The following is a 20,560-nucleotide window of genomic DNA, read 5'->3' as shown; positions in this document are numbered from 1 at the left end:
CAATCTCTTTCCCTTTGGTAACTGTTAGTCCATTCTTGGGTTCTGTGATTCTGCTGCTGTTTTGTTCCTTCACTTTTTCTTTTGTTCTTATACTCCACAGATGAGTGAAATCATTTGGTATTTGTTTTTCTCCACTTGGCTTATTTCACTGAGCATAATACCCCCTAGCTCCATCCATGCTATTGCAAATTGTAGGATTTGTTTTCTTATGACTAATATTCCATTGTGTATATGTACCACATATTCTTTATCCATTCATCTACTGATGGACACTTAGGTTGCTTCCATTTCTTGGCTATTGTAAATAGTGCTGCGATAAACATAGGGGTGCATCTGTCTTTTCAAACTGGAGTGCTGCATCCTTAGGGTAAATTCCTAGAAGTGGAATTCCTGGGTCAAATGGTAAGTCTATTTTGAGCATTTTGAGGAACCTCCATATTGCTTTCCACAATGGTTGAACTAATTTACATTCCCACCAGCAGTGCAGGAGGGTTCCCCTTTCTCCACAACATCGCCAACATTTGTTGTTGTTTGTCTTTTGGATGGTGGCCATCCTTACTGGCGTGAGGTGATATCTCATTGTGGTTTTAATTTGCATTTCTCTGATAACTAGCAATGTGGAGCATCTTTTCATGTATCTGTTGGCCATCTGAATTTCTTATTTGGAAAACTGTTCAGCTCCTCTGCCCATTTTTTGATTGGATTATTTGCTTTTTGTTTGAGGAGCGTGAGCTCTTTATATATTTTGGATGTCAAGCCTTTATCGGATCTGTCATTTATGAAAATATTCTCCCATACTGTAGGGTACCTTTTTGTTCTATTGATGGTTTCCTTTGCTGTACAGAAGCTTTTCAGCTTGATATAGTCCCACTTGTTCATTTTTGCTTTTGTTTTCCTTGCCCGGGGAGATACATTCCTCTGAAGAGTTTTAATAACTCAAGATACTTTAGTCATGTTCTCTTCCTCTTGTGTACATTATTATAGGTTTGATCTCATAATTCTACCATGGGTGACCTGCCATAATGAACCCACTTTAAATTGATCTATGTCATTTAGAAAGCACCACCTACATTACTTCTTAGAGCTTGGTAACCCTGTCCTGATAACTGGTACAAACAAATAGCTGTTGATGTGCAAGACATGGAATTAGGTCATCACTGAGTTCTAATAGACTTGATTTTATTAATGTGGGTGTCACTGAGGCATATTCACAAGGGCAGATGGCATAACAATTAGTCTTGTACTGAGGTAATGTGCCTGCTTTCTATTTTTAGTATATGATCTATTGATGAAGCTTCGTTGATGGAGCCATTTTGATGCCAAGATAAAATGAAGAGACAAATGTGAGGGAACCAATTTGAAGCAGGCACATTATGACACAACCTGAAAAAGAGCCATCAGATTTCCACCCTCCATTTTCTACTGAGTGAGGAGCTTCATTCCATCTCTGAGATACAAGGGACTGAGCTGGGAAGACAAGGGGGCCAACAATGAATTGAGGAATGGGCCGAGGTTTGATTCCATCTTTAAGGATTCCTATGTTTGCCACATTTGCATACCTTAGAAGGAGACCTCAAAGATTCTAAAAGGAATTTCTATCATTTTCTGAATATTCACCTATATCCTGACTGATATGTGCATTGAATAATCATTTGCTTTTATTTAGGTTTCTTTAATTATTTAATAATGGAAGTTCGTTCTATTTTGCCTGCGAGAAGACATGCTGGACTCCATTGCTTCTTGGCAATGCTTTCTTCTTGTTTAGCCAGCCTCATTTGGGTAGGTTTCTATCAGACCCCAGAGATGAGGGAAGGAGGGAAGGGTATCAGACAGAGCATATTTCCTATTTTGTTTCAGATGCACAGACAATCCTCAGTTGGGCTTCTGATGATTTTCTTAGAGCTCTCAATTATATCTGGAAGTGTGTAAAGGCTCCTTTGTTAAATACCTAGAGGGCTGGGATCCAACTACCAGGGGTAAAGAGAAGGGCACTGACTGTTTCTCCAACCAGGCCTAGTCTGCAGGCACAGGTGGCCATAGTGAGTCACAGCCACAGGCAAACTTCAAGCAATTCTTTATTAAGGGGCAACAATTAGCAAGCCAGCTGCACTGGGCACCTGTATTAGAGGGCACTGTTCTTCAAGGCTGGCAGTAAAGGAAGGGAATCGGGGATTCAGGCATTGTGGTCATTGGTCTAGACATCCTACTCCCTCATTTCACACAAGCGGCCATTACCTTTTGCTGTGGGGTGTGGGAAGAGGGTGCACCACGTGGAACATGGAGAGGGAAGACCTGACTTTTCTCCAGGCCTCACAAGGCTGCCTCTTCCTTTCTCCGACTCATCTTTTCCTGCTTCATGTCTTGCTTCTATCTCCTCTTAACCTTCCCACACCAGCATGTTTGGATCCTCCCAAAAATGCATCCTCTCCGTGCATTTGTCCTCTTTTCCCAAGTCCCAGATTTCTAACCTCTCCCTACTAAAATAATTAGGTCCCCATCAAGCCCTCTGAACAATTTCCAGTCTGGGAAACAGACTGCAAATGGCTTTTCTTCTCTATACTTAGCATTGCTCAAGAGAAGGGAGGAGTGGGCTCTCCTCAGTATCTTGTTGGCTATGACCTTACCTCCCTTCCCACCTGCTCTCTTCTCCCAGGGGAAGTGTGAAATGGTTGGGAGTGATGGGGAATTCTGCCTTCAATATGCAAAAGCAATACAACTAACCCCCATTAGGCTTACTTTCCTTCCAAAGCTCTCTGTTCCATGAAAGAAATTCCTATCTCCTCAGGTAAGTTGCCTTTGACTTATTTTGCACAGACACCTTTCCCACACCCACCCTATACTGTATCACAATATTTCCCACATCCATTTTGGAATATAGAGAATACTGTCTCACATATAAGGTAGTTACATTATTTGACATCACAAAAGTTGTTTATAATGATGTTTTGTGCATGCATGTGGAAAAACAATTGGTACCTTGATTAGGAGTCTGAGCACAACTTAGCTACAAACTCGCTACAAGTTTGCAATCAAGGTGTTAGCTGAGCTATGTTCCTTTCTGAAGCTCAGGGTCATTTGTTAACCCTGGGAGTGACATCCCATCGCCTCTGGCATAGTCTGTTAGTTAGAAGCAAGTCACAGGTCCCACCCACACTCAGGGGGAGGGCACACACAAAGACACAGACACAAGCAAGTAGAAAACCTTGGTTACTTTCGGCTCTGTCCACCATATCACTTAGTATCTGTTTAAATTAACCACATGTTTTGTGAGCATAAATATAATCTGTTTTCATTAAAAATCTAACCATTACAGCAATAAATAAAATAGAAACTCAAAGTTTCTAGCAATGAACTGACTAGCAGTCTGAGATAGAACACAAAGATTGTGCACTCTGACAGGTTGGTCAAAATGTTCTATATTCTATTTTACACTGCACATCGTTCTAGGTAAACAGCTAACAATGACCAGTTCAATGGATTCAGTAGAGGAAATTTTCCAAACCCAATATGTCACTCTTTTTAAAAATTACTGAAAAAATACACAAACCAGTCTTGGAAGGATTCATTTGCATGCAACTAAGAGGTATTCTTAGTACCAGCTAGAGATGGGAAGAGGTGGGTATGTTTATATGATGTCCTAAATGTCCTGATCTAGTAAAGTTTGTGAGAATGCTCTGGGCAACTCTTGGTTCACTTTGCTTTAGGGCCACTTTTGACAGGTGCCTGGCCATAGAAGCCAACAAAGTGTATCCATTATCCAGCATGTCAGAACCGAAGCAAAATCTTAGAAAATTATGAGTATTAATAGGCACTGAATCTTTTTCCAGAAATATAGGCTTCACTGCAGAAAGCCCATTGAGTATTACATGATGCTAACATTGGCTGTCCCAGCACTGCCCTACAGATTTTGATGTGGAGGAATTACAGTTATTTGACTTGTTCTTATTAATCTCACCACTACTACATGCAAAGCCTGTCCAGTCAGGATGAATGACTCCCTCCTCCATATTCCTTCACAGTTTTGTAACACTGCAGTAGGCTATCACTATGCTCCATTCTTACTAAACTGATAAAATATGCCATGAATCAGAATATACATTCCTCCGAGCAGTTATGCTATAAGTCTCAAGAAAACACCCCAGCCTTATTTCCTTCTTTCTTTATCTTCAACAATTACAAATAATTTAAATTGCATCTATCAGGGAAGATCAGAGATAGCAGTTTTACATAATGATTTAATAAAAGTACTATTGACTGAAAAAAATCACACTTGAGACCTATTTATTCAGGGCACTAAACATCAAAAAATCCCTGAAACATGCAACTATGAGAGGTAAAAACAATTCCTTGAACTATAATCATGTAAGTTGGTATTTACTTAATTCCAGATAAGTGCTTATAGTTAATTTATCAAGATTATATTAAACCATATATTTTATGCATTAGCCAAGAAGAATGAAATAGCAATAATTCTAGCAGGTGGTTAAGTGTACTTATAAGACTGGCAATTTATTTAACAAATATTTATGGAGCACCTACTAGATGCCAGGCACTGCTCTATATCCACACACAAAGGTAACCAGATAAAAAAAGTACTTCATATCATGGAACTATCTTGGGAGTATGGGAGACAGGAAATTAACAAGTAAATAATCAACATATATGATAATTGAAGATTATGGCAACTATTAAGGAAAAAAACCATAGAGACAGAACAGAATATAACTGAGGGAAAAGTGAGAGATAAAGTGGTCTGGAAAGGTTTCTTGTAAGAGGCAATGTATTAAGAGAGAACTGAATTGCTGAGGAGAGAATGAAACAAAGATCGGGAGGAATATCATTCCAGGCTTTGGTAAAGGTATGTTTAAAGCTAGAAGGCTGGAAGAAAAAAGCCAATGTGACTGAATAATGAGCAAGGAGAAGAGTCTTAAGCAATTTGAAGAGAGTGTCAGGAAATAAGATAATGTAGAGACTTAGAGACTCATGGTAAATAGTCTGGATTTTACATGTAATGAGAAGCCATGAGGATTTTAGTTATTATATTTTGTAAGTTCATATGTAGCACAAACTATGTATTTCGACTGCTTCTAAGTGCTTCACAAATATGAATTCATTTAATCATTTAACAAATCTATGAAAGAGGTGATTTTACTATCCCTATTTTATGGATAGGGAAACTGAGGGAGATTTTATAACATCATCATAAGTGCCTGTATACAACAGAGCCAGTATTGTAAAAAGGACAAACTATCTAACTGACTTGTTTTTAAAATTAACTCTGGTTACAACGTGGAGGACAAAAGGTAAGAGGCAGGAGATAGTGAAGGCTTAGATGTAAGGATGACAGTGGAAGACATGAGAATGGTTGGCGTTCTTAGTACATTCGGGTTACTCTAACAAAGTACCAGTGCTTTTGCTTCTACAAAAGGAACCTTATAATGGCAGAGAGATTATGTACAAAACAGGAAACCAGAATCATGTTACAAACAAAAAGGAAATTTTCTTCGCATTTTTGAAGGTTAGAGAAACCTTAATCCCAGAAGATTAGAGCAAATCTGAGGTTTAGAGTAGAGAGAAAAAAAACCTGTTTTACCTGCAAATTCTCTTCAGACACTTAAAAAATACACACAGCAATCTTCCTTCATGATTACTTATGCACTGCTCTACCCCTGTATTGCCATCCCAGTACTATCTTTGTAGGCAGGCCCTGAGCTAACTGTTGGGGAATAAAAGCAAAGGGGAGGGTTTTTAAAAATACATTAAATACTAAATAATTGAAAATTGAGGTAAATGCTACAAAGGCAACCGAAAAAGTGCTGAAATGGAAAATGGTAGAGGAACCTATTTAAGTAGTAAGTCAGGGAAGACCTTTCAGAGAATGAGACACCTAAACTGGGATCTGAAGGACAAAGGAAAGATTACTCTAGGCAAGAGGGGAAATGTGTGCAAAAGTCCTCAGATAGGACAGTTTTAAAGGACCAACGCAGATGGGGCTGCATGACTGAGGTTAGAAAGGTCAGCGGGGCTTAAAGGCCAGAGTCAAAGGTGGGACTCTATTGTTTACATTAACAGGAGGTCCTCAGAGGATTTTAAGCAGAGAGATGGCATCATCACATTTATTCAGGCAGTCAGTTAACAATCACATCGACCATCTACCAGGTGACAGGCACTATTAGGTGCTGACACATGCATACTCTAGAAACTCAGAGTGATGTGAGAGGAGGAGAATTGGGATTCAGAACGCAGGGGTAAGCCCCCATGAAAGGCAGACCAGGAAATAACGACCAACAAAATGAAACTTGAGACTTATCCTGACGCTGTCTATATTTACTAAAGGGAGTCCAGACCCAGGCCAGTGTGTGGTCAGCTCTACAGATTCTAATCAGAGGATTCAGTAGTTGAGGGGCATGCTTCTGTTTCTGAATCCCACTGGTCCTTTACAGAGGTTGGTGCAAGAGTGAATTGAATAAAGGAGAGAATCAACAAGTTAATTTATTTTTAAAGTTAAGTCTTGTTAAAAACAAGACAAGAGGCTCAAAATGCCATGGTAAGCCCCACACCACCAAAGTACGACTTAACTTCAGTTCTGGCTTTCCCAGAAATGAAATCTTAAACCAGTCAATCAGAAACCACCTGATGAGCACTAGCTAGGTAATCTGCCTGATAGACCCCTTCGGTCCCCTAAAGCGAGCTTTGCAAGAGCCAACCTTATTTTTTGCCTCTTATAACTTCCTTACTGCCACTCTGTTCTGCCTATGAATATCTTTCATTTTGTACAGCTCCTAAGAGCTCCTTCCCATATGCTAGATTGGATGCTGCTGGATTTGAATTGATTTGGGCTCGGATAAACTCTTGAAACTTCTAATATGCCTCAGTTTATCTTTGAACAGTCTGGAGTCTGAAGAAGTAACTAAAGGAGACGCCCCCACGCCCACGGCCCCCAAGAGCAAGGCGCAACCAGACAGGTACCTGCTGAGCTCCTGAGCTCACGCTTTCTTGCTGCTTCCAGAGGTAACCGAGCCTCTCTCCAATCCTCGCACTGCAGCTTTCTGTCAGGAGCTTTCAGACTTCCAGCATTTCTTTTTCTGGACTGGGACCAGGGTTGGCCTAGGTCCGACTTGGAAACCGGACCGGGTTCTACCTGAAGCCAGTAGGGGTCCGACCTGTAACGGAACCGGGTATGAGTTGGAAACCGAACGCAGTCTGACATGTAACTGGACTGGGTCCGACTTGGAACCACACCGGGTGCGACTTGGAAACCAGACCCCGTCCGACTGGAAACCGGACCAGCTCAGGGTTGGACCAGGTCCAACTTAAGCTGGATTGGGTCCAGTGTGAAGCTGCACGTGAATAGTTTTGTTTTAAGGCTGAAACCAGGTTAACCTTACTGTAGAGAAAATGAAAGATCCTGTGGCCAAGATTCTCACGTGACTCTGGCCCGCTTGCTCACTGCACACGTGTGGGCAATGTGTTGTTTTTGATTCTATGTAAAGAGCTCTGCCAGGTGCTCTGGGCTGCAGAGCTGCAGGAGAGCAGAGACTGGAGTGGTGGTAGCGTTGATGACAGAGACCCTGAGGGCTGTCAGGATGGAGAGGCAGGCAGGCAGAGACCCACTTGGGGCATGCAGACTTGCCCTGAGGCAGAGGGAATTCTAGCGCTTGACCTGCCACCACGAGAATAAAGCTGGGTATAAACCCTGTCACCCCAAGAACATTGCATTGTCATTTTTCTGTCTCAATGAATCAAAAGTGAACTTGCCAAGGGCGGAAACCCATTGGCAAGACACTTACCAAAGGTAATCTTGGAATAGTGTCCACAAAGAAGAATTTTGCCCTAGATAAGTTTATCCATTTACAATGTGCCCTAGAGAAAAATGGGTCTCAGCCAAGCACTCACCATAAAGCATAGCAGGAAAATTATTTCTCCTCCTCTATAGTTTCTGGTGACTGAGATGAGACCAACTAGGATGCCCTGATTATTCCAGAGCTTGCAGAGAGGATCCTGGGAAAACTGGCAGAAACCAGCAAAGGGCACAAATTCTTAAAAACGTCATTTCTCCCAGGTCTCTACCTGTGGTGGACAGATGAAAGTAAAACTTTGTTATCCCTTCCTTTCCAAATGCATATTGCAAAGTAAAAGAAATTAATAATAATTCAATTTTTTAATCATGACTCATGAATTTGCTTTCAGGTACCCATTCGTTGTTGATCCTCTCTCTGCCAGAGGCCTTCTTGTCTCATTCTGTTTCCTGATAATTGGCTTGGCAGCCGTCAGATTGCAGGACCCCAAAATATGGACAGAAATGTGGGTTGCACTCCACTTGTGGCTAGGGTCCTACTGATTGTTGCCAGCCTTGGTGGAGCTGTTTCAGTCTTTTTTTCTTTTGATTATTTTTGGGAGTTGCTCTGGATCTTGGGAGGGTAATTATGTTTTGTACTCTCTTTGGGGACAAGCATCCAAAGGGTTGTTCAGTACTGCCAGGAATACTTACCGTTTGTCCTGACAGAAGCCTAACGATCAACTTGAATCAATTTTTGCTCAAATAAATTCTTGAAATTTGTATTATGCCTCAGTTTATCTTTTAACAGCCTGCGCTGATCCAGGCAATTTCATGGCACCAGCATGTTCTCCTTCAGAGGAGTAGCTCCTGAGCCAGAAGAAATAAGAGCTTTGTTTATAGAGTTATTAGAGTCTTGCATTTAAAAGAAAAAGATTATCATTCTCATTCACTGAAAAACATGTTCATTCACTTACATAATTATCATTTTTAAAAACTCATAATATATACAATAAATTATGAAGACCAAATCTGAGTAAGATTTCCAACTGGCCTGTGGAACATTATCAAATGGAAAAGGCAGCCATTTAAAAAAAAACAGGCCTGTCCAAGATTCTGGAAAGTGGAAAGGCTTTTAAAGCCGTCATTAGCATATCTAACCACCAGATGTCACCATTGGTTTAAGCAAATATGTTCTGTTTCGCTCTAGGCTAATTCATAGTTTTGGTTCCCAGAGACATTAGATGGCATCTCACCTGCACAGTTGATGAAACTGAGGCTCCAGTTAGTTCCCAGCTATTTAGAGGGAATTTCCTCTTGTTTTCAAAATTCCTTACTAGTGCTTCCTCTATTCCATGGATTTTTATTTAAAAAGAAACAAACACACCAGCTCAGTGATGCCCTTTAGGCCAGTAAACCACACCTAGGAAGAAAAATTGTATCAGAACAGTTGTCTCTGTCCTGGGGCTCAGATCCAGGTAACAGTTTTACTCACCTTTTAGCTTTTTAAAATGCCACACTCTTGGGTATTGCCAGTGGAACCAGATCTTCACAAAGGGCAAGGAGGTGAAGAAGAAATTGCCAATCGAAGTCCAGTTAGAATGCATTCTTTTTAGGCTGGTGACATTTAAACAGTACTCTTAGAAGGTAGTTCATATTTATGAAATTTACAAATGACATTTTACTGTATGGCTCTACCCAAGATTTCTTTATACCTTAGTTTCTCAATTTTTTGATAAGTACAAAGATTAATTGTTAATATCTTTTGTTGCTAATCCTTGGGCTTCTCTCTGTAGAATACCAAACAGTCTTCAATTGACATAAATCCATTTTCTCTCCAATAGGACTCCTTCTGCATCCTCACCTTCATTCAAGTACTCCAACAAGCAATTCTTTCACCTTCCTATCTCCTCCTTCCCATCCTCATGACTGCTACTGCCTTCTCAGAAGTAGGTAACATATTTCTATTTCCTAAAGATACTACAAAGATTTATTGGAAGTTCCTCAGCTATCGGTATTGTTTTTCCCACTACAAATGGAAATCTCTATTTGAGAAACAAGAAGGGCAAAGACCAAAGGGGAGAGCAAAGAAGTGTGTGCAACTGAGACTCCAAGTAAGACTTGAGTCCTGGCTACTTCTCGTTAAATCACATAAGTCTGGTATTTTGCTTTTTTATAGCTCCATGATTTTGTTTTTCTTTTATTTGGCAAACAGAATTATGCTCATTATTCAAGCAAAATGACAAGGAATGGTGTGAGCTGAGATGAATAAAAATGCATAGTTGATTTATTTAAGTCCTAGGAAAAATAGTCAATGAGTTTGAATAAAATTTGCTGCTAAAAACAGGACATTAACGATAATTTAAATATATTCAGTGCAGTCATTTATTCCAGTTTTATGCACATTAAGTAGCTTTTTATCTCTAAGGTGTCATCAATAGACCTCTCTGGCATTCAAAATAACAGCATTATATCATTAATACATTTCTGGTCAATGAGTTGAGTAATGTAGAACATATGAAAATATGCATTGCCATTTTCTTTCAAACGAGCTGCATATTACATCCATTAACATAACTATTGATCTAATTTCATTATTTCCAGTAGAGTGCAGTCTGGAAATATAAAATTGACAAATGGGAGCCAAATGAGGAGAAGGGGTTTACACAAAAGGTCATAAATTGCAAAGCCTCAATAAGAAATATCCTAGATAACTGCCATGATGTCAAAACATTAAGTAGTATGCATTTGGTTCCTTTCTTTAAAAAATTAGAAAATCTTATGTGTTTTACTCATTTTATTTCAGCCAGACAAAATCTTTTGATTAGTAGACCATTTGATCTCCTTTTCAGAGAAGTAGTTTGAAATCACCTAAATATCTAGGTGATTTATCAAATGGTCTGTGGGTGAGTCATATCAGAGCTTGGATGAAGGTATTTGGATTCTACCCCAGAGAGTCTGCTTTATTTGGCCTGGGGTGTGGCCTGAGCATCAGATATTTAAAAGCTTCCCAGGTTATTCAAATGTACAAAGTTGAGGATCACTACACCAAACCTCACATCCTACACAAATGTTAACACATTACTGCTTTGTTATTTTTGGTGTTATTTATAAAGGGCAGGGGTTAGTTCTTCAAAATACCCTTCCAAAAATTTGTCAACTTACTGCAAAAGGTGATTGCAAGCTAAACATTCTTTACAGCCAAAGAAGAAAATATAATTAGTAGATGCACCATCACTCCCTAAACTAATGAACAGATCCATTACAAAATTCCCAAAAGCCAGTTCTTTGGAACATCCAAAGAATGTTACTGATGTAGCCAAAAAAAGTTTAAAAAATTAAAAATCCAATATCAAATTAATTTGGAGTTAAATACACTTTTCTTTTCTACAAGACTTCTTAGAATCTGTAACATGGTAATAGGTTGTGACCTCCAAGAGGCACAGAATTCCCTGTGTGGTGCGCAGTACATGTGAATAGCTAAAGGAACCATGGGCCTGATGTTTCACAGAACCCACTTTGGGAAATGGAATCCAAGGCTACATCTTTTAGACAATAATAATTAGACCCTAGAACCAAAAATGTTATCCAAAGATTTTATTCTGCAGGCCTGATACCACTTGCTTTTTAATATTCTCTTTTGGATATACCATTAAGTTGCCTTCAAATAGGAGGAGGTTTTCTACCAGAGGCCCAGTATAGTGTTAAGATTACCAACTCAGGAGCAAAACTTCTTAGGTTCACATGCAGCATTTTCCACAATTTCTCTGTGCTTCAGTTTCTTCACCCCATTTCAGTAAAATGGGGAAATGCATCACACCCACCTCATGGCACTTTGTGCTTGCCAAACTTAGGTTGCTGACATTCTGTTACAAGAATAATAATGACAGGGACATTTGAAAGTGAGGTACCAAACTGCCATATAAAGAATTTCAAAGGAAATTTCTGTGAATCCATCCCATGACTTCTGAACCCTTTGATGCACTCTGAGAATATGAAAGGATTGAGAGAGGGAAAAGGAAGGAATATTTATGAAGAGATCACATTGGAAAGCGCTGGTGCCTTGTTAATAGCCTCCACCATCCAACTCTAGTGAGAAGGACTCGGATGGACCCACCTGGCCATCCTGGGTGGTATATCCCTGCATGTGGGGACCTTAGGCCAACCAGCTGCCTTCTGCCCAGGAAATCTAAAGGGCCAGGGATGGTTGAATAACTGTTCTGGGGGCAGATCCATCCACATTCCCACAGTTTTACAGATCACATGACACCAGAGTGTTACCTGTGGACTTGAGTTAGGCAGTGGGTGGGAATCTGGCCCAGTAGGGATCCTAGAAAGGAGCAGCAAGAAGCTGAAGTAAAAGGTACAGCACAGACAATATAGTCAGTGATTCTGTAACATCTTCCTATGTTGACAGATAGCAACCACACTAGTGGGGGTGAGGATTTAATAATATGGGTAACTGCTGAACCACTGTGTTGTATATTTGAAACCAATATAAGATTGTATATCAGTGATACTTCAATTAAAAAAAAAAGCTGGAAGTGAGGCCAAATTCCTAGGATCCAATGAGGAGGAGCAAGTGGCCACCTGGCATCCAAATGGCTCTACCACCCAGCAACAGGAGGTCCCTAGGACCCAGAATAACAAAGACTCCACAAAAATGCCCCATGAGTAAGGATCAGCTTTAGAACAAAAGGCTCAAAATGGATAAATAGAAAAAGTCTGATTGAGAACCTCTTTCCAGGTCAGACTTGCAGGGGAAGCAGGCCCAGGCTGGGCTAAAGGTTTGCCTGTTAAATCAAGGTCAGATCATGGTTAATATCTTGGCCCCCAAATCTAATTACTGAATTGAGCCTGGTTCATAATCTTAATTGACAGTAGGATGACACAAGCATGAGCAGAAAAGTCGTGGAGTCTGGAGAAATTTTCATACAGGGAACCCAATGATTACAGAATTTAAAGGAGCAGAAAAGACAAAAAAAAATCTATAAACCAGATATGTAATATATGTGTATTTTTAGGAAGAGTGTTTCATAAACTCTCATGCAATTGAGGGATAATACCCTTAATTTTAAATCCATGCTCTTCAGAGGGCGGCCCATGAATCAGTAGCTTCACTATCATCTAAGAGCTTCTTAGAAAGGCAACCTTACTCTAGACCTGCTGAATCAGAACCTGCATTTTTAACAAGATCCCCAGGGGATTTCTTTGCATATTAAAGTTAAAGAAGAGTTGCCTTATACTACCCAGCTGTCCATAAGAAAGTCTTAATATCTACTAATTATGACATAACCAGTCCATTGAAGTCCATCATAAATGACTAATAGGAACAAGTACGTAGTCATTTTCCAAGCTCATTTTCTGTTATACTTATAGTTACCTAGTTAACTCTGAATCTGGATTAAGTATTTCACCTGTTATCTCATACACTTACTGCACATGCAACTTGTTATGCAAGTGATAAGAAAACCTACCTCTAACACCTGGTGTTCTTTATAGTACCAAAGAAAGATAGTGCAGCCTCTATTATTGGGTAATACGTACTCATTAGCTTATCTTTGCAATATGGCCACAGAGCATCTAGATTCTATGTATAATTGAGAAACAGCCTTCCAGATTACCACAGCCTCAGAAAAACTTGCTTGAGTGACCTTATCAGCATAAATGGAGCCAAATTACCTCCTTTGGTAATTCACTCCCCTTTTCATCAGTCTCTCTAACTGGGAAGCCACTGGCTGCAAATCAAAAGGCAAATTACCACCTGAGCTTCAGCGGGTGAATTCATGGAAAGAACCTGCTAACACAGGTTCCATTTTGGAGAGCCAGATAAAGTGCAGCACGGTACCAGAGAGGTAGTCAGACCCATGCCGAATGTGAGTGGCCTGAGCTCGTGGTGCTTGGAGGATGCCAATATTTATACCCAATTGTCTTGCCGAGTTTCAGCCCGGGCAAGTTTGCTATAGATTCAATGTGACCAAAGAAATTAACAGCAAAACGTTCTTGGGGTGAAAGGGTTATACCCAACTTTATTTCCAGGTGGCAGGTCAGTCACTAAAATCCCATTCACTCAGAGCCAGTCTGCATGCAGCAAGTCAGTCTCTGCCTCTGGGCCCCTCTGTCCACACACCCGTCCTCCGGGCCTCTCTGCATAGTCATCCCACACAGCCATCGTCTGGGCCTCTGTCCTCGGCACTGCCACCACTCCAGCCTCTGCTCTGTTCTCCTGCAGCCTTGCAGCCCTGCCACAGTGGCACATGCAGAGCACTGGGCAGAGCTCTTTATAGAGTCAACAGCCATGTATTGCCCACAGGTGTGCAGTAAGCTAGTCAACCAGGGACAGGTGAGAATCCTAGCCACAGGAACTCTCATTTTATCCACACCCCACCCCTCCGGCTTTCTCTCTTTTCAATCTATGTGCCCTCAGTCCTCTGCAATGGTCCCTGTGCAAGGAAGCTTGAACATTGTCCTCCAGCCTCTCCAGCAAAAAGTCTTGCAAATACACAGGCTGATATTGTAGCTCTGTCTCTGACCTCTGCCTCTTTAATCTTAATGGCTGGAACTGCTGCTCTGGTTTCAGTTGTTGCCATAGCTCTAGTAAGATCTATTTGACTTCCCATCTAATTTCCTTCCATCTGCTCCAGCACATATTAAATCAACCCACATCTGGGTCCTTGTAACCTTCATGGGGCCCCTTAAATTCTTCTTGTGAGTAACAGGTCTTATTTCTTCCCAGGTTCTCGTTGCTTCAGCCTCTCCTAAGTCTGCTACTGCACATGTCACCTCGCTTATGGGCTGCCCTAAGTGAGGGGAAAGAATGGCCACTGGAGACCCATAGAGGGATGTAGGAGCTTTTCGAAGTACAATATTTCTCATCCCGGTAGTGAAAATCTCTTCATCTGGGCCATAATTCTCTGGACTATAGATGACATTTCTTATGCCTAGCTCTCTTAACACCTGTTGGAGCTCAGCATACATCTGCCATCTAACAGAAGAGAATGGCAGATCACCTGGATTGGGCCACACAGGATGAAGTGCAGCCATAAGCTAATCAAGGAGGGAGAGACTCCCTGAGGTCTAATGTGCATTGTGTAATCACTGCCTCAAGGCTGGCTGCACTGTCAGGGAAGACAGCTTTCCCATCTCTGATCCCAACAGAACAATTCCATCCACCCTTAAGTCCCACAGACACAGGAGCCAAGCTGATATTGACTGAGGGCTTCTGCCTAAACCGGGAGCCCAAATCCATTGGCTCAGCCTGAGTATAGGGGTGGACCATAGAGTGCGCCACAACATGGGGAGGAGGCTGCTCCTCTCCTTGGGGAACCAGCTGCTGGGTCTTTATTTTCTTTACAACCACTGGGTGTGCTTTCAATACAGGAGGGGCCAGTGCCTCCGGAACCACCCCTTCATCCTTCCCCAGCTCCTCCATTTCTGGGGCTGATGGTGCCTTTCTCTCCCCTACCCCGAGTGCCTCCTCTGCTACAACCTTTACCTTTTCTACTGTGCCTCACAGCAATGCTACCTCAGTCTTCAGAAGGTCTCTTACCTTCAGCTCAATGCTTCACAGCTGATGTTCTCGTGCCACCTCCGCCTGTGCTTCCCTCAGGGGCTCATCCTTTTCCTTGATGGCCTCTTCCTCCTTCAGAGCACCTGGCAGCACTGCCATCTTGTCTCCAGTAGCACCTTGCTGCCAGTGCTCTCGCATCAAGGCCATCTCCTTCCTCAGGGAATCCACAGAGGTTTGCAGCTCATGTTCTCGTGCCACCATTTCTTGGGTCTCCTCTGTAGACCTTTTTAAGTCTGTGAGAAGCAGCCCACCCACAGTCCCCACTGCCTCCCGGGCACTCTGCTTCTCAAATGATCTGTTTACTATATCAAGGGCCACCCCTACTGCCTCAGGTGTCACCACTTGCCTCCAGTCCTGGGGTGGGGCCCAGTTCTCTAGGAGGCAAACCACCTCAGACCACATACCCATGGGGGATGATCCACTGTCTCCCCATTCACAGGGGAGCCTGCTGAAGCACCCCTCCCATAAGGGCAGTCTGTCTTTTTCCTTGGTCAACAATGAACCCTGCTGACTTTCACAAATTGTCTTGCCAATGGGTTTCAGCCCCAGGTAAGTTCACTATGGATTCAATGTGACCAAAGAAATGACAGTGGAACATTCTTGGGGTGAAAAGGTTATACCCAACTTTATTTCCAGGTGGCAGTCAGTCACTGAAATCCCATTCACTCAGAGCGAGTCTACATGCAGCAAGCCGGTCTCTGCCTCTGGGTCCCTCTGCCCTCACAGCTGTCCTCCAGGCCTCTCTACCACACAGACGTTCTCTGGGCCTCTCTGCACAGTTGTCCTGCAGAGCCATCATCTGGGCCTCTGTCCTCGGCACTGCCACCACTCCAGCCTCTGCTCTCCTGCAGCTTTGCAGCCCCACCATGTCACATGCAGAGCACTGGGCAGAGCTCTTTATATAGAGTCAACAGCCATGTATTGCCCACAGGTGTGCAGTGAGCTAGTCAACCAGGGACAGGTGAGAATCCTGGCCACAGGAACTCTCATTTTATCCACACCAATATTTTCTCATTTTATTTCCTAGGAAATAAAGCTCAAATCTTAGACTGATTCAGAATGAAACACCTGTCAACATTTTAAAACTCCATTTGGTGAGAAGTGACCTTTCCTAATCACAGCCTGAATTCTCCAAGATGTTGAGCTATAGATGCCACAATTCTTCCTGAGCAAGACCAGTAAGCATCACACTTACACCCACACATGGGATATTTTGTTTAATCCCGTTCAACAATGGGATGCTGGTATTGGGTACTTTTCTTAACAAGGACTTCAAATTCTACCAAATCAAAGCCACAGGAAAATGAATATCAGCAATCTTTAGGGAGCTAGGACAGTATTTCAGGTATTGGATTAGAAACAAAAATGATTTAGCCTCAGTTGCAAGTGACTTTAAAACCTGTATCTTCTGGGGTTGGAAAAAACTAACTTAAGGGAAAAAAAGATTGAACCTATAAATTCTGTTATACACAACAACAAGGGTATGAAATGCAAGTGAAAAGTCTCAGAAAGAAGGTACACTTTAAAGATAAAATATTTAAGTCCTGGGAACATCAGTGACTGCAAAGAGGAATAAGCCCAGTTTAGACAACAGTTGCATACAGCACAGAGAAGACAGCACTTCCCATTAGAAGAATAACTGGCAAGAGGGCTGACCAAGCAGAGAAGTCACCGGAACCTTAGGTGGGATGCAGAAGCAGAGCCTGGGGCATCTTTTGCATTGTGCACCATCTCTGGGTTTTAGGAAGAAAATGTGCTGAGGCACAGACTATGTTTAGAAACAATGCTCAAGAATTGTATTTCATCCTATTTAGCTGGCAACTGGGTTTCAAAGTGTTTCCACAGAGCATTGCAAGCCTTACATCTAGCATACACAGGGCTATGTCCTTGTTCATAATTCAGGTGAGTCATCTTGTATTCCCAACATCCTGCCTGGCTCACAGCAGGTGTTCTGTAAATATTTGCTCAACCAAGGACACTGAAATGAACTAGGATTTTGTTTAAATATTCCTGTACCCAAGATTTTGGAATGTGACCTGTCTGTCTGTATTTAATAGAAATTAAACTAATAAAACAGACTTCATAAAAAAGGCCCAATAAAAATTGATGACAGTTTTTCACATGTTAAAACAAAGCCTCCAACATATAAATGATCAAAGTAATTCTTAAAGATCATTTAAACTTAAATTCCATTTGAAATAATAAAATGAAATCTAACTGAGAGGGCCAGGTGCCAGTCATCTCTCCCTTGCCCTAGTATTTCTTACCCACAGAGTAAACATACAAGTGCAGATAGGAAATAAATAAAATGCAGCTTGATAAACCTTGGCAAATCACTCTGCACTACAGTAAGCTAGATTGGAGGACACGGCTCAGGCCAGAAGACCTAAGTAACATTCCTGTTTCCCCTACACCAAACTGCTATCTGCTTCACTTCTTTTATCAGAGGATGGGTTATTATATAATGCAATGAGAGAAACGACTAGTACAAAGCCTTTCTGCTGACCCAGGGTAAAGGAAGTACCAGGGCCTCACAAGGAGGAATGATGCCTGATGCCAAGCTGTCTTATGTGCCAACAGCCTAAGTCAGACTGCATTTGAGTAAAGAGACTGCAGAGCAAACCTGGCTGGGTTATGTCCACACAGGGAAAAGGCTCTGGCTCTCTTACATACTGGAGCATGGGGCAAGAGGGCAGAAGGGAGAGCAAAACACCAACTATGGCCTTTCACACAGGGATCCTGCTCAGGGTGCTGGGGTAAACTGTGGCCTAACCAACAGGAGAAGCTAACTGCTCAGATTAGCCATTTGTCCCTTAGGGACAGAAAACTAAGCATGTGGTTAGAGACAAAAAAAACAGTCCTCTTACCCTAGAATCTCCCTTCATGGAGAAAAAAAATGCTAGAATCCTTCTCTGTTGGTTGAGTCTGCCATGTGAGAGAGGCAGAGATTAAATTCCCCTTTATGTAGTGTAATGATCCTAAGTAATGATTAAGTTTCTGTCTAGAAGTTCCAGTTAGGGTCCCCTGAATTCATGGAATAGAGTCACTAAAATTAAAGCAGGGAAAAGGGCAGTTTCTCAAGGGGAAAGGCTAAATAACAAGCCCTCAGAAAGGGCCAAAACAAGTTGGCTGTGATAAGTTAAACATTTTCTCATTCTCTCTTTCTCTCCCCCACCTCTGCACCTTTCCTTTTGTCTTATCAACTCCATTTTTCTTTTAACCACCCCTGACCCTTCTATTCCCCCTCAGTTGGCTTGCTTTGCCGAGTCAGAGAGACCTCTCTAACACCAGCTGGAACAGGCTACATGCAGACTTAACTCTCCAAGTCCACTTGACCTTTCAGGTCCAGCCTCCACTATTAATTGACAACTTTTCTCTGTGACATTTAGCTCCAATCTCATCAGACTGGTTCATCTCTTGGTTATTAGGGAGTGGTTATCTTAATCCTGCATATACGAACCTCTCAGGAGTACCTATAAATTAGGCTTTTAAACATATGAATTTGAAACGGTTCGGAGACCAAGTCTGATAGGTCGTGGGGAAGTTTCCCTACACCACCAAGCAATGTTCTGAACAGCAGCTGAGTATCCGACAATTTAACTCAATTCTGACACCATCTACCTGGAGACAGCATCAGATTCCACAGGTTAAGGGCTCAGTCCGACCTGCCAGCTCCAACCTCCAATTCAGATACCAGTCACAAGCCCAGGTTGTTGCCTGCACTTCTGAGCAACTGTCTGTGAACCAGAGGTTCCCATGACACTGTCCCGTGGTTCCCTTAATTTGCTACAGCAGTTCACAGAACTCCCAGAACCATTTTGCTTACTAGATTACAGGTTATATAACTCAGGAACCAGTCATGGAAGAGATGCATAGGGCAAGGCATGGGGAAAGGACGCAGTTCCATTTCCTCTCCAGGGGCAGCCCTCTCCTCAAATCTCCACGTGTTCACCAGCCCAGAAGCTCCTTTTAGGTTTTTATGGAGGCTTCATTACTCAGTTGTGATTGATTAATCAATGACCATTGGTGACTGATCCAACCTCCGGCTCCTTTGCCTCCCCCAGAGGTCGGGGATGGGACTGACCTTCAACCCTTTAACCCCCTGATGGGTTCTCCTGGCAACCAGTCCCCATCCTTAGGTGCTGTCAAAAGTCAACTCATTCACAAAACAAAAGAAATCTTTATCACTCTCATCACTTGGGAAGTTTCAAGGGTTTTAAGAGCTCTGTGCCAGAAATTAGAACAAGGACCAGCCACATATTTATTATAAACCACATCACAAGTCATAAAATGCTAGCCAGGCCTGGTTCCAATCAGTCAAAATGTGGGCCCTGAGAGCAGCAGAGACCAAAGTCAAGAATTCTTCTCCCAGCTGTCCGAGGATGTCCAATGCATTTAGGGACTCAGTCCTGGCTGAACAGAGCTGACAAATAGCAATAGTTTTCAGCTAATTAAATCATCTGAGCAAAATGTCCCTTTTATATTCATTTCCTATTTTTTCTGATTCTTTTCTCATAGAGTAAAACATAAAGATCTAAAAACAAAACTTTATTTGAAAAAGGTCAATTTTTAGTGAATGGAATAATTTTAGTATGCTGGCTAAGAATTTTTCATATGTCTACCTTTTTTTATGTGGGGTGAAATTATCAACTTGACAATGTTGGTGCATAACAAATGATATTGTTACAGTATATTCACTTGTGTTTAATTTACCATTTTAAATAAAATTATTGCCAATAAAGGTCAGCAAGTTTTCTATAATTTTTGCAAAATTTAATGAAATTTTACACATGGACAAAGACTATTTAGATAGACAATTTCACTGGGTAGTTTTAGAATTATTAGAGCTAATCTATTTAGTAGTCATGTTAGTAGTAAATATACTACCATTCAATTAACTATGTAAGGGAATAAAGTTCAAATCAGAATAAGAGAGCTTAAGTATACTTTTTGTGAGCAGGGTTAGAATTATAATCCAAAAAAATTGCAATTGGGAAGAAACAATAATAATCATAACCTAACACATGATAGTCATTCAATAAATGTCTAGCTGAATAAATAGACAAAAAGAAGACAAGTAACACAAATGTGGGATATGTGAGTATATATGTGAAAAACTATAGAATAACTTTATTTAAAAGAGGTAGAACAAATTTTTACATTAAAGAGATCTTGAAGATGGTAAAATAATAATGTTCAAGTAGCCACAGGAA

The 20,560-nt window shown here is 41.5% G+C and overlaps 1 long non-coding RNA gene across 1 annotated transcript in view; it reads right to left on the bottom strand.

Annotated features, from left to right (window-relative positions):
- LOC118917097 (uncharacterized) overlaps positions 1-7,170 on the bottom strand; it is a 43,365-nt gene extending 36,195 nt beyond the window's left edge. Inside the window, exon 1 of the long non-coding RNA XR_005026667.2 lies at positions 6,970-7,170. This is a non-coding gene — a long non-coding RNA (uncharacterized LOC118917097). The remainder of the gene's footprint in view (positions 1-6,969) is intronic.
- Between the last annotated feature and the right edge of the window lie 13,390 nt (positions 7,171-20,560).

Source organism: Manis pentadactyla, chromosome 7, assembly GCF_030020395.1.
Source record: "Manis pentadactyla isolate mManPen7 chromosome 7, mManPen7.hap1, whole genome shotgun sequence".
NCBI classification, from domain to species: domain Eukaryota; kingdom Metazoa; phylum Chordata; class Mammalia; order Pholidota; family Manidae; genus Manis; species Manis pentadactyla.
Note: the sequence above shows the minus strand (reverse complement) of the source record. Positions and strands in the feature narration are given on the sequence as shown.